Genomic DNA, 13,547 nt, shown 5'->3' on the forward strand with positions numbered 1-13,547 from the left:
TCATCCCGTGTCTCCCGGTCTTTCATCGCCTACACACCTGTTATCTTTTTCTTTCTTTCTTTCTTTCATTTTGTGCTCTCAACCACACGTTTTCTCACAGGCCGTGTTCTGCAGCCCCATGGCTCTCCATCTTCGCCTCAGGCTGGATATTAAGGGATCAATGAGGATCTCCTCTCTGTTACCATCACCTCCAAGGCAGACACCTGCACACGACTGCTGGCTTCCACCTTTATATGACCGAGTCTTAAATGCACACAGCGGATACTTGTGCTGGTTGCACACACTAATCATTGGTTCACTCATGACTCTCGGACTAAAATGGAAAGGGTAACCGTGTCAGACGCGTGACACATGTATACACGCACCCCACCAGACAATGTGTGTGTGTGTGTGTTTTTTAACATTCGGTAAGCGCTGACGGAGAGGCCGCCAGTAGTCAACAAAGGCAGCTTTGTGGGCTCTATGTGTGCACATTCTGCAGTTTGTATTTGTGAGTTTGTATTGTTTGCCCCTGTGTGGGCTTGCAGGCCCAGCACGTGTGCGAATCATTATCTCTATGTGTCAGAACTTCGTTGGAATGAGGCTTGTCGTGCATAGCTATCTAACAGCCATCACTCACCGTTGCCCTCGCGGTTTCCCTCTCTGCCTGTCCCTCCCTGTCAGCGCAGCAGAGACAAATCGCTGGAACTAATACGCAACAGGACAGCTGAGGTCTGTTAGTACGGCTCAGCCAGCCAAGCTCTTTGACGAGGCATTGATATTATTAGCGAGCTTGGTCCGCCAGGCTCAGACGGGCCTGTCTGCTTGATTGACACCCAATGACCTCATAAAGACGGAGATATGAGCCGTGGGTCATCTTGGTAGAGAGCTTTCATTTGATTCTTGGGACTTTTTTTTTTCTATTTCTGTTCTGGCTCACATGCCTGTTCTGCTTTTCAACATACCAGCGATGAATTCTTAAAGAAAAAAAAGAACAAAATGATCCTCTCTTTATCGTCCTTGCAGAGGCCATTCTTATGCCGTTTTTAAGAGGACACTACACCCTTAAATTTTAATGTGTGAGTTGGTGTAATTCTCAATTGAGTTCCATATAAAGTAACAACGTCTCATTTCTTGAATGTGTCAGTAGCTAGCTCCTGGTTGTCCACCCTATTAACAATTTATAACCCTATTTCTTACCTAGTCGTTATCATTTCATCCTTTCCTAATCGTGTTGCGTTTCTGTAAACAAACCCTTTTGTGTGTCTCTAATCTGCATTGCAGTTCAGCAATTATATCAGTTGTGAAAATAAATTGTCCCAAAGGTGCTCAAACGCTCACGTTTAATTTAATTCAGTTTATATATTATTATCTAAAAACTATATACTAGACCCTATTTCCATTTATCTTGATTCTGATGACCGTTAGAGCCAGTTGACCTGTGTAAACTACGAAACATTAGGACCCCTGACCAAACCAAAATAATACTACATTATCAAAAGTATTAGCACATCTCCCTTCCTAATCAATAGGGTTTTTATTTGATGTCAGTCCATACTTTGCAGCTATGCAAGCTTCAACTCTTCTTGGAAAGCTTTTCAAAATGTTTTAGGAGTGTGTTTACTATTGACCGTTCTTCCAGAAGCCCATTGACACTAATGTTGGATGAGAAGGCCTGGCTTGCAATGTCCGCTTTAACTCATCCCAGGTGTTAGGGTTACCAAAGGTGTTATATCATGTCCCTTTCACTGGATCTAAAGGGGTAAGTCCAACTCCTGAAAAACAACCGTGCATGATAATCACCTCTGCACCAAACTTGACACAATGCAGTCAGTTTTTTTGTAATATTGGATTGGATTGCCAGACAGAGCCGCAAGATTTGACCCTCTTGAGAATACATCTTCACTGTACCAGAGTCCGGCGGCAGCATGCTTTTTCCTGCTGCAGCTGGCGCTTTGCATTGCTCTTTGTGATGTACAACTTGAATGCAGCTGCTCAGTCAGGGCTCCGGAGCTCACCTGAAGGCCGCATAAAGTTTGAAGGTTTGCGGCTCCTGACTCCGCAGCCACATCTGCACACTATGCTCCTCTGCGTCTGCTGACCCAGCTCAGGGATTTTACTTTTTGGCTGAGTTGCTGTTGTTCCTGTTGCTTCCATTTTTATGATAATACAGCAAGCAGTTGACTGTAGAATATTTAGTAGCTAGAAAATACCATGAAGTGACCTGCAGCACAAGTAGCATTGTATCACTGGACCATGCTGGTTTTCATTGAGCTCCGGATATTCTTTCACAACTCTTTGTGGAAGCTGTCTGCATGCCTACGCGCTGGATTTTATGCATCTGTGGTACGACAAAATTTAATGATTTGTAGGGTGACCCAGTGCTTTTATCATTATTGTGTAACTCTAAGCAATCCTCTGCTGGTGGATATGATTTATCAGTCATAAAACCACATTTCCTCACAGTAGACAAATAGTAGAATTGGGGGGAATTACTTCAAATTGTTGGTTGTTAAAGCAGGTATGAAACGTGGCACTGGTGGGTACAAATTCAACCATTTTATTGGGTAGACAGCCCCACCAGCCAAAGCTACAGTTACAGCAAATTGACAAAATGATTAGCAGCTGTTGGATCTTCCTCTGATTAGTCATCAAAATCAAGACAGAACACATCTGAAGTCTCTTTGCAGACCACAACACATGCTTGTGTTTGGAAAAAAGCTTTAATTTATTTAAAGCTTTTCCATCACATTCATAAACTCAAAGTTTGAGAAAAGCACATCGAGCTCAACCACAGAAATAGCCGATTTAGTATGTGACTGCATGTAGAGGGGTGAGAGTACCCTGTTTTATCAGGACTAAACATGGCATCTCCATTGTTTTGACCAATATCTCTGTCCCCAGATATTTTTTTTCCTTTAAATTGTGTGCCACTATTGGCCTTTATTTGACAGTTGGCTGAGAAAGAGGCAGAAGACATTCAGCAATGGTCCAAAGTCCGGGACTCAAACACAGGACAGCCGAATTCAGACCCAAGGTCTCTGAACACACCATGCCTGCACCACCCCCTAACCCAGATTTGTTTTTAAAAAAATATTATTGTCTTGTTATAAAAAACTGTAGAGGTAATTATCAAGAGCTGGTTTCCTTATTGAGAAACTGTGGGCCAACAGCAACAAAAAAATCTGATAATTTACTGGATATATTTAAAACTAAAGGCGTTTGGGTGCTCAGGAATCTTCTGGATGAATCATTGGCTTTAAGCTAAACAAAGAGGAGGCTTGAGATGAAACTCTTGACTTTTTGACAAACAGTTTTAAATTTACTTGTGCAACACAGTAACTTGTTTTCTCACTGTTGTTATCGCAGGGTGTGTTTCACCAAACCAGAGGAGCTGTGGTCAAACACGAAAGGTCACCCAACTTTTGTTTCCAAGCTGTTGGTGTTTCACTGTGTTGGTGCCCAAACAAATGCAAACACATTCTTATGGAATAGTGTCATTTTATTACGCAAAGCTGTGATATAAAATATTTAGTGATACGACTTTTCTAAAAGCCTCTTGCTGAAGGCTGTCCCTGTGGAATGAGAATTAGGAAAGACTAAAGCAGCTTCCAATTTAATCCCTCTTTGTTTCATGTAGCTGCTACTTAGTGGCACTTTCCCTTATGTTCAATTTAACACCCACTAAGAAAGAATCTTGGAAGAAGTTATTTTTATATTTAATGAATTAATTTTTAGCTTTCGTTAAACTGAATGTTTATATATGCGTTTCAGTGTTGGGTTAATGTATAATCATTTAAAAGTGGAACTCTATCCAGCAACTAACCCTAAATAAACGGTCATATTCTTATAGATGAAGTGATAAAGACTTCTAAAAAATTGTTACTAATGCTGTTGTCATATAAATAAAGTAAACTCTTAATTATCTTCCGCTGTTATTTGTATTACAGCAGATCTTAAGCCTCTGTTGTTGTACTACAGTCTCGTGAAGAGAATGATCAGGGTTGTCCGTTAAGTTCATCATTTTATGAAGCATCCCTCTTTGTACAATCATCTCTAGTCAGCCACTCTGTATTGGCGAAAGCTGGTTTTTACAGCCCAAGGGAGTGATTTAGTGATGATGTATGGTTTGAAAGACCAGCCAACCGCAGGATTTACAAGCTTAAAGAAAACTCAAACGAGGGGAGTGAGATTGTAACATATAAAATTGTAGTCCCAAGTGTTTGTTTGTGCAACTATGCTACATTGTGTATTTCTGCCATTACTGTTGTACATGGAGTCCTGCGATGCAGATTTCATGAGAAGTGCTGATGTCTGTACCTCTTTGCGCCCCATGCTATGGACTTTGTTTTTTTGTAAATTCACAGTTGTGTGGGACATTGCTGTCTCCACTTGGGATTTAGGAATGGCCAAAGGGAGCTCAGAAGTGGCCTAACCCTAACCCATATTTGCAGCTTTATGATATACTTTGTGAGAGTGGCTGTTGGCTCTGATGCTGCAACTCCAACAGATGATAGCAGAACAGATTGCTCTCTCCACACCAGACTTACAGAAGATCTGCAGCATCTTGCTGCAAACATTGAAGGAACTGAGCTTCAAAAACACAGCTGCATCGCCAGTCCAGTCCCGTGTTCAGGTGAACAACAAAGTATTTATACTCCTCCACCACCTCCACTCCTTCTCCCATGATGGAAATACTGTTTGATACATTCTTGTTTTTTCTTGAACTATATAGTTGTCTCCTTTATTTTGTTAAAATTAATGATGCGCTGTTCGTACCCAAACCAAGCCACAAAGCGGTCCATCAGTGCTCTGTACTTAGCTTCTTGTTCATCACCTGACAACTGCAGGGTCATCTCAGTATCAGTGCAGATGACAGGACCTTACAGGTTTACAGAGTCCCCTGTGGTGCTTCTGTGCTGCTGACAACACAATACCTTTCACCCTCACAAAGTTTGGTCTGTCTGTCAGGCAGTCTTCAATCCAGGCAGTTGTTGAGGCGTCCACATGTGTCTTCTGGAGTTCTGTTTGACGGTGGGCAGTAGACGAGGACGCTCAGCTTGTTCCTGAATTTTACCAATTGAAGAATGTCTTCAGTTCAGCTCTTTCCAGACTTCAATTGATCTAATCCACCTTCTGCTAAAACAGTGTCCTTTTATCCCCGACCATGCATCTTTTGCATTGTTCTGCTGGAGCTTGGTGTATGCCTCCTTGCTGTCTCTGTTCTTGACATTTTTAAAACCCTTCAACGTTTCCATTTCTCCCTCCTTTAAGGCTCTTTTTTTGTAAAGCAGGTCCTTCTGGTCAGTGGTAATCCAGGGTTACATATATGCAACACAAGGAGGATTCACGGGAAGCATCTCACCGCTTTGGTGGGGCTGGTATATTTGACACAGTAGTTTAGATGGTCAGTTAGACAGTCTGTCATGGCTTGATGTCATCTCCATGTGGCTGGCAGAGTGCACCCTCGCCTGTATGGCCTCATAACAACCCTCCCTAAGCTTTGTTATACCATCTTCTCGATCTGTTTTTATGGCAGGTTTTATGGAGTTATTGTTAAAATCTTTAGATATTGCCAGAAATTCACATATGGATGTTATTCATCTGTATATTAGTAACAACTGAGCCAATAACATCCCATCAGGAGCTGCCAATAGCTAATAGCAGAATGTTTACTATTGCTAAAATAAGGCTGGTAAGCTTGCTTCGTAAATAACATGGCTGAAAACTTACCATTCACACGTTGTGCTGCAGTGATATTATTTCATTCTGGCTTGCCCTGAATTACACCACCTGTTCTTAACAAGCACTGTTCATCCACTTCCATTGCTTTTGCTGCTTCTCTTCAAATATGTTTGTTCATCCGGTCAGAAGATGATGGATTATGGGATATGATCCTGCCACCATGTCTCAGTGAAACACATAATTGTAATGCTAAGGCAGATGTTTAAAAGGTTTATTTGATAAGAATGATGCCACCAAACTGTGGTACAGGGAGGAGAGTGTCCAGAATGAGAACTGATAACAGGCTGATGATAGGCTGTACGGGCTGGAGGCAGAGAGGGAAGCAGAGACATGGGCCGGAGTCATGCACAGAAGAGCAGCAGATCCAGCATAATCCGTCCAAAGGGCGAGATAGGAACCAAAATCGGAAACAGTCCAGGATCGTGACCAGAATCAGAAAGGTGATGATTTGCCGCTAACTGGTTTTGAGAGGCAGGTATTTGTAGGCAGAGTCACAGATGAAAGAACCTGCAGGTAATTAGAACAGTGCAGGTGAGGCTGCAATTAATGGAGTGGAGCAGAGCAGAATGTGGAAAACAGCCAGCCAGCCTCAAAAAACAGCTAAAACAGGCAGGATGCATTCATGCATTCCCACTGCTCCAGCTGGGTCCTTGTTAGCGCTTGGAGTTCATCTATTTTGTTTTGCACAGCACTCACACCTCCATTAGGACTGATGTAAGAAAATGGTTTAAACTTCCTTCTTTTGTCAACGTGCCCTGTTGTTGCTCCAAGTCCACAATGTCTCCTTTTAATACATCTGGGATTTGTGGGCGCAGTTCAGGTATTATTCGGGCTTTTGAAATGTCAGTCAGCTGCTCCCTGTTTTAGAAGAAAACCTTCCTCATATGGTTACATATCATAAATACTTCCCAAAAGTGACATTACAACAGCAAAAATCCATCACGCAACAAATGATAAAATGTATTTTAAAAAGGCAATGTATCAAATAGGAAAAAATTTACTAAAAGTTTTAAAAGAATAAATCACATGGAATGTTGCAGAGCTGCTCTAAAAAGCTGCCACCGTTTTCTGTGCTGTTCTAAAACTAACATCAAAATGCTGCATGTGTTTAAGAAACAATGTGATGCATAAACTCACAGCAACACACCAGCAGCATGTGCCACAATGCACGCTTGATCAAAATCACACAATGAATTGGCAGATTTTGATTAATTTAAAATCAAAAGGTTGACTTCTGTGCTCGTATGCCGGGTTTTTCTCTGCTGTTTTGAACAGACATTTGCCAAAATGCAGCATTATCCCCACCTATTATGAAAGCTGTATACCTGGGAGTGGAATGCTTTGATCCAACTCATCCAAAAAACAGTGTGAGCATCAGCTTGTGCCCAAGGGAAATTTCAATAGCAGTGTGGTGTGTGGACTTGATAAATATGCCGTTAGATTTGTCTTGGAAATTGGGAATTCAAACCTGAGTTTAATGACATGAGACACAAAATTAACACCTCCTCCCCCCCCAAACTCCCCACCCCAGCAAAAAACTGTGTTATGTTTAGCATTTGGCATGTCACAGAGTGAGGATAGGTGTATGATACTGTGGAGAAACCTTTCTTAGCTTGACATGACACACCTTAGGCAGGATTTTGGCTCATGTACAGAAACTCTCTAAATATTTTAGTTTTATTGGTTTCTTAGTAGATTTCCTAAAGGAATACGGTTAGAAAACTTGCTCTGTCACTCCATGACCTTGTGTTGCACAGATCCTCATATCTTCTGTGTACTTGTTGAGAAGGTTCTTGTCCAAATGGTAAATAAACTAAACTAACTAGGGCATTTCTAGTCCTACCAACCATTCCAAGAGCATTGTACAGACACAGCCTGGTTGGTAACTTGGAGTTGAGTGCTTAGTTCAAGGGCGTAGTCACATTAATCTCACAACTGTCTGGTTGCCAGACCACAATTGTTTTACACTATTCCTCTGTCACCCAAATGTCACCCTAATTTTAGTATAATCAGCCCTCTGTGTGTTTGAGGCATTGTTCACCCATAGAAGAATAACAGCCCCAAAGCATGATGCCTCCTCCTCCGTGGTTTATTGTGGGCATTGTGTTCTTTGAATCATATTCATTAAGGTGTGCTGAGTTATTAAAAAAAGAGCTCTATTTTGGTCTTATGTGACCGAAACACGTTTATTTACATTCCCACTGGCAATCTTACACACCCTGTTCATGAGGGGACTGTGGTCTCAGTTGCTTTCAGGTTTGTATCTGAATACGCCTTATTATTTATTAATAAATGCATGTAATTGCAGCATTGCAGTACTTTCTCTTCTGCAAAATCATAACAGTTGAACTGTTAGTTTGTTTTTTTATATTATTAAATCTAGTGGGCAGGTTTTATGTCTTTTGTCTACTTGTTTTTTGCCACCACCACACCCAAATTTCCCCACTGTGGGACAATAAAGGTATTTCTGTCATTGACAAACACCTGTCATGTTACTGTGGACAGATTTTTCCCTTTTATCACCCAATCATGGAGTTCCAGACCAAGAGTGGCTCATGGACCGTTTTAGGTTTCTTTCAAAAAAAAAACCCACAAAACACATCAGCAATTGTCAGCCTGAGAATAATTATTTTCCTGTTGTATAGTTTCCATAGAAATAATTGCTAACAATATATCAGTCAGCTTGTACTTGCAAATAAGATTACCATCACAAATTAGCTGAAAAGGCTAGAATATTCCATTAGGATACACAGACACATAAACCAAGCACTTTTCTTGTTATCCTTGTTCCTTGTTAGCTACTTTCTGTGAGCGTTCCTGTTTTTTGATAATTAATTCACGTCTCCCTGCCTTCCTTCTCCATGTCTATCTGTGTTCCATCCTCTTGGACAGAACAAGTAGCCATTTTGCTTTATTTCAGTCACTTTTGCTCCATTTTCACCCCATGAACCCCATTTTTCTCTGCTACAATCAGACCCTTTCACACTTTCCTCAAATTCCCTCGGCCACCCCCGTGTTCCGTCTGTCTTTTTCCATCTGTCCATCGCTGTCTTTTCCTCCCCCCTCCTCCCTCTCTGCTCTGCTCACCTGCAGCACATAAAAATTCTTCTTTTCCTTCTCCAGAGGATAGTTCAGTCGCTAAGGGATTTACTGCATTCCTCTATGCTTTTTCTCCCTCTTAGTCTCCATATCTGTATCCCGTTGTTTCTGCCTGTTTTTGGCAGCACTACAGAGTATTTGATTAGGTCTATTTTGTCTTTTGTCTTTTTAACACATTTATATCCCTCTTCAAATCTCCCCATGATTTCCCTCTCCATCCGTTCCTGTCTTCTATGATAACACTCACTAATCCTAAAAGTCTCGCTTCAGTGAAACCCACCCTGTTTTTTTTTTCCCACTCTACCTGCTCCACCTGGCCTCTCCCTCCTGCTGGGTTTCTGCCATGAGCTGGAACATACCGCCTCCACTTACTTAGCTGGAGGCTGCAGGGTTGGGCCGCGGATTCACAGCACATCTTTTAAGTTCTTGAGGGTTGGAGGTGGAAGAGGACGCTACACGGCCCGGGGCCTGGGATGAGGCTGATTTATGAGTTAATCAATTGGTCGTCCGTGTGAGTGAGCATAACCGCAGAGGTGTGCGAGCTCTTTCATGTCACTGTCTGAGCTTGTTGACTTAGTCCCTCAGGAAAACACCGAGAGTTGTCACTCCCCATGTTGTTCAGCTCTCTCCGTCATGTTTTCAAAAGCCATTAGGGTGATAAAGAGGGTGGGTGTTCATTCATCTGATGGTTGAATGGCTCGTATATGCAAACACTTAGTTGTGTGGGTATCAAAGCCTCCCTGAAGACTGACCTAATTGTGAGAAAGAACACTCAGAAGTGTAAATGAGGTAACTTTTGGGTGACTATCTGGATGTTTCATGGACTGAGCAGCCCCTCTTACAAGTTGATATTTTTACTGTTACATTGACATTTAGGCGGTTCATAAATCATACAAAACAGTGCAGTGCGTTTAGTCAAATTGTAACTGTTATGGGATAACCCATGCATTGGGACAACTAAGTTGTACACACTATAGACACACACATTTTGATTCTCTATCTTTGTCTCCATCTTGATACATGTGGCCAGCTTGCAGAGTTTTGTTGCTTTGTGTGGAGTACTTTATTGTGAATGCAATTATTGTGATGGCTCTTTAGTTACTTGATTTTAATATAAGCGATTGACAGGTGTTATGTTTTTTCAAAGCCGATGTTTCACACTGAAGCAGGAAGGCAGTGTCATGCTGTTTTTGTATTTTCTGTACCATTAAAAAAACTGATGCAGGTATATGCTACCAAAATATTGATGGTACCTCAGCTTTAATAGTAGTTAGACGTGGTGTAAAATAACTACATTTAATGTATCTATATAAATGGTAAATGGACTCAACCTATATAGCGCTTTTTCGGTTATATTGACCACTGAAAGCCCGTTATATTATATAGCCACAACTGCACTCACTAACATGCACATATTCGTAAACCGATCAGTAGGCAACTTGGGGTTAAGGGCTTTGCCCAGTGGCACAACATGTGACAGGAGGAAGCTGGAATTAAACCCTCAACCTTCCGAATGCAAGACGACTACTGTACCCATTGAGCCAGAGTCGTATATATAGCGCCAGTTCAAAACACCTCATCTCAAGGCACTTTAAAAAGTTAATTGTACAGATTGGTTATACGTGTTTCTATTTAAGGAAACCAAGCAGATTGCATTGAGTCTTGTAGAGACAGTGGACAGTTGCTTGCAATGTGTCATTGACTTTTCAGCAATCCCTCATACTGAGCATCTATGTAGAGACAGTGGAGAGGAAAACTCCCCTTTAACAGGAAGAAACCTCCAACAGAACCAGACTTAGTGTGAACGGCCATCTGCCTCGACTGACTGGGGGTTTGAAAAGACACAGCATACACCCAAAAAGAGCACAGAAGCACGCATTGCTCCAGGAGTACTTTCTATGTGAGAGAAAAGTGAAAGGGTAATGGCAATACAACACCTGTGCAGATTAGCTCTGAGAAAGAGAATGGATGAAAGAGAGCACATAGTCACAGTAAAGCTCAGCAAATAGCTTTGTCTAGGACAGCGACAGGGTTAAACACTGAAAAACAGAACCAAGTGTATTATCTGGAGAACAAGAAGTTCATGCCAACAGTACCTCAGCTGAAGCCCCCTCCAGGACAGTTGTAATGCCAGGCCAGATGTAGCTACGATGAAGAGAAAAAACACAAAGTTAAAAGTTGAAAGAAAAAACGGCAGATAATGATAAATTGGGGAGTAGTACGATAATGTAGCAGAGTGAGGGAAAGTGGTCAGTATTTCCTTCAGCAGCCTAAGCCTATAGCAGCATAACTACAGAGATAGCTCAGAATAAACTAAGCCATTCAAACTATTAGCTTTGTCAAAAAGAAACACAAGTCCATTATCTGAGGCTATGAGAATATCATTAGTGACCTTCACTAGAGCTGTTTCAGTGCAATAATAACCTCCGAAGCCTGAACGAAACTCTTCAAACAAGTCTCGAAAATGCTCACATTTGATTGGCAACTTAGGCTGAAATTAGATATAGGGCTGAAATCCAGAGGAGGTTTCTTAGGTAAAGGTTTAATTACAGCTACCTTAAAAGTCTGTGGTACATATCTGTTTACTAAGGATAGATATCTAAATGGGGGCAGTGATCAAAGGTAACACTTCCTTAAACATCTTGGCTGGGATTGGGTCTAGCATACAAATTTAAGTTTTAGATTAAGCTAATATCTTAGATAACTCAGACAGCTCTACTGGGGCTAAACAGGGCCAAACACAGATCAGGATTTACAGATACCTACAGTGTTGCCTCATTTACTGAGGATGAGGTAATCATTTTTAGGAGGATGCCGATTATTTTCTTTTTAATAGAATCAATTTAATTTATAAAGAATCCCATAAACTTATTACTGCTGAGAACAACTGGATGGCTCTACAGACCAATGACTGTGTTTGGCAATTACTAAAAAGAAACCTAAGATTATTCTTAGTCTTCTCTATTAATGATGAAAAATGTGCTTTTATAGCTTTGTGGAGGATCTTTTTATACAAAGTAGACAATTTTTTCAGATTAAGTAGGATTTCTGTAAATGTGTATGCACCATTTTATCTCCAATTTCCTACCATTGTACTAAAGTGCACAGCTCTTAATGAAACCAGGGAGCAAACCTCTTATGAATCTTCCCATCGACTCTGACCAGCTTCCCTGTCTCTGCTGAAGACAAGCATCTACACAGCATGATTCTCTGAGTTACTCCTGATCATTTACCTATTATATAATTTATTTACGATACAAAAAAGATCCAAGTTAACTGACAGGTGGGATTTTGATTAATTGATCTGATTGTAAATCTGTACTTTGGTGTCTATGTGTTGAGAGCTGGAAGTCCTTGTTACAGCAGGCTAAGATTTGAATAAGAGCTACAATTATTTTCTTTTGTGTGTGCCATGGTTTGTGAACTTCTGAGAAAATGGAGTATACCTATTCCATGTAATGGATACAGAGAGCAAGAAAAGGTGTGGTAAGGAGGGCCACCAGACTTTTTCATGACCTGTTTGAAACTATGAAAATAACTAAATTGTGGTTGGAGGCCAGAAGTTGCTGCTAAAGACATTGATATGTTTAAAACAACCGAAGCCATTAGAGCCTATATTTCTAGAAATATATCACAAGTAATTTAAGAAATATAGACAATATTTTTTTTTTAAATTTGCTTTGCATGAACTTGGGTGACATCTCTGTTTTAATCCACAGGGTTTAATATGATGTTGACCCACCTTGTGGAGCTATAACAGCTTCAACTCTTCTCGGAAGGCTTTCTACAGGGTTTAGGAGTGTGTCTATGGGAATTTCTTAGCATTTTTTCCAGAAGCACTTTAGTAAGGTCAGACACACTTGTTGGATAAGAAGTCTTGGCTCTCAGTCTCCACTCTAATTAACCCCATAGGCATTTTAGTGGGTTAAGGTTAGAACTGTGCCATGGCCAGTCAGGTTCTTCCTCAACAAATGTGCTCATTCATGTCTCTATTGAACATACCTTTTGCTTTGAAGCACAAGATGGAGCCATCCAAGTCAAGTCAAGCCAAGTCTATGAAGTCTAAAATCTGTTTGCTTAAGCCTTAAGGGACACTTTCAGTGGAACTAAGAGTCTGTTCCAAACTCCTGAGAAACAACATGATCCCCTCTGCACCAAACTTTACACTTGGCACAATGCAGTCCGACGAATGTAATTTGCCTTTTAGGGCTGTATTTATTGCACAGGTGGTGTTCTGTTACAGTATCATGCTGGGATCCACTGAGCCCCTGAAAGAGGCCTATTCTCTCAAGATTCAATACATCTGTGGCCCAAAAAGTGATTGGAACAAATATGTTTGGTAAATGGCTTGTACTTGTATGGCGCTTTATCAAGTCTGACGACCACTAAGTGCTTCACACTATAATCAGTCATTCTTCCATTCACACCCTGACGGTGGTGAGCTATGTTAGTAGCCACAGCTGCCCTGCAGCTACTGACAGAAGCGAGGCTGCCATACATTGGCGCCCCTCTGACCAGGCAACAGGTATATGATGAACTGAAGGAAAGATAGCAAAGTAATGATTCCTCCGTTGTAATGACCTAGACAGGCAGGGAACCCAGTATTTAAATCAGACAGGGAGTTGCACTTTAAAAGGTTTCTTAAACAAAACCAAAATAAAAACAGGTGCAGGTCGGAAAACCCTCTGCAAGCGCAAACAGAAGCCTGGCAATGCTGAGTACAG

The sequence above is a fragment of the Fundulus heteroclitus genome, chromosome 23 (genome assembly GCF_011125445.2).
Source record: "Fundulus heteroclitus isolate FHET01 chromosome 23, MU-UCD_Fhet_4.1, whole genome shotgun sequence".
In the NCBI taxonomy this organism is placed as follows: Eukaryota; Metazoa; Chordata; class Actinopteri; order Cyprinodontiformes; family Fundulidae; genus Fundulus; species Fundulus heteroclitus.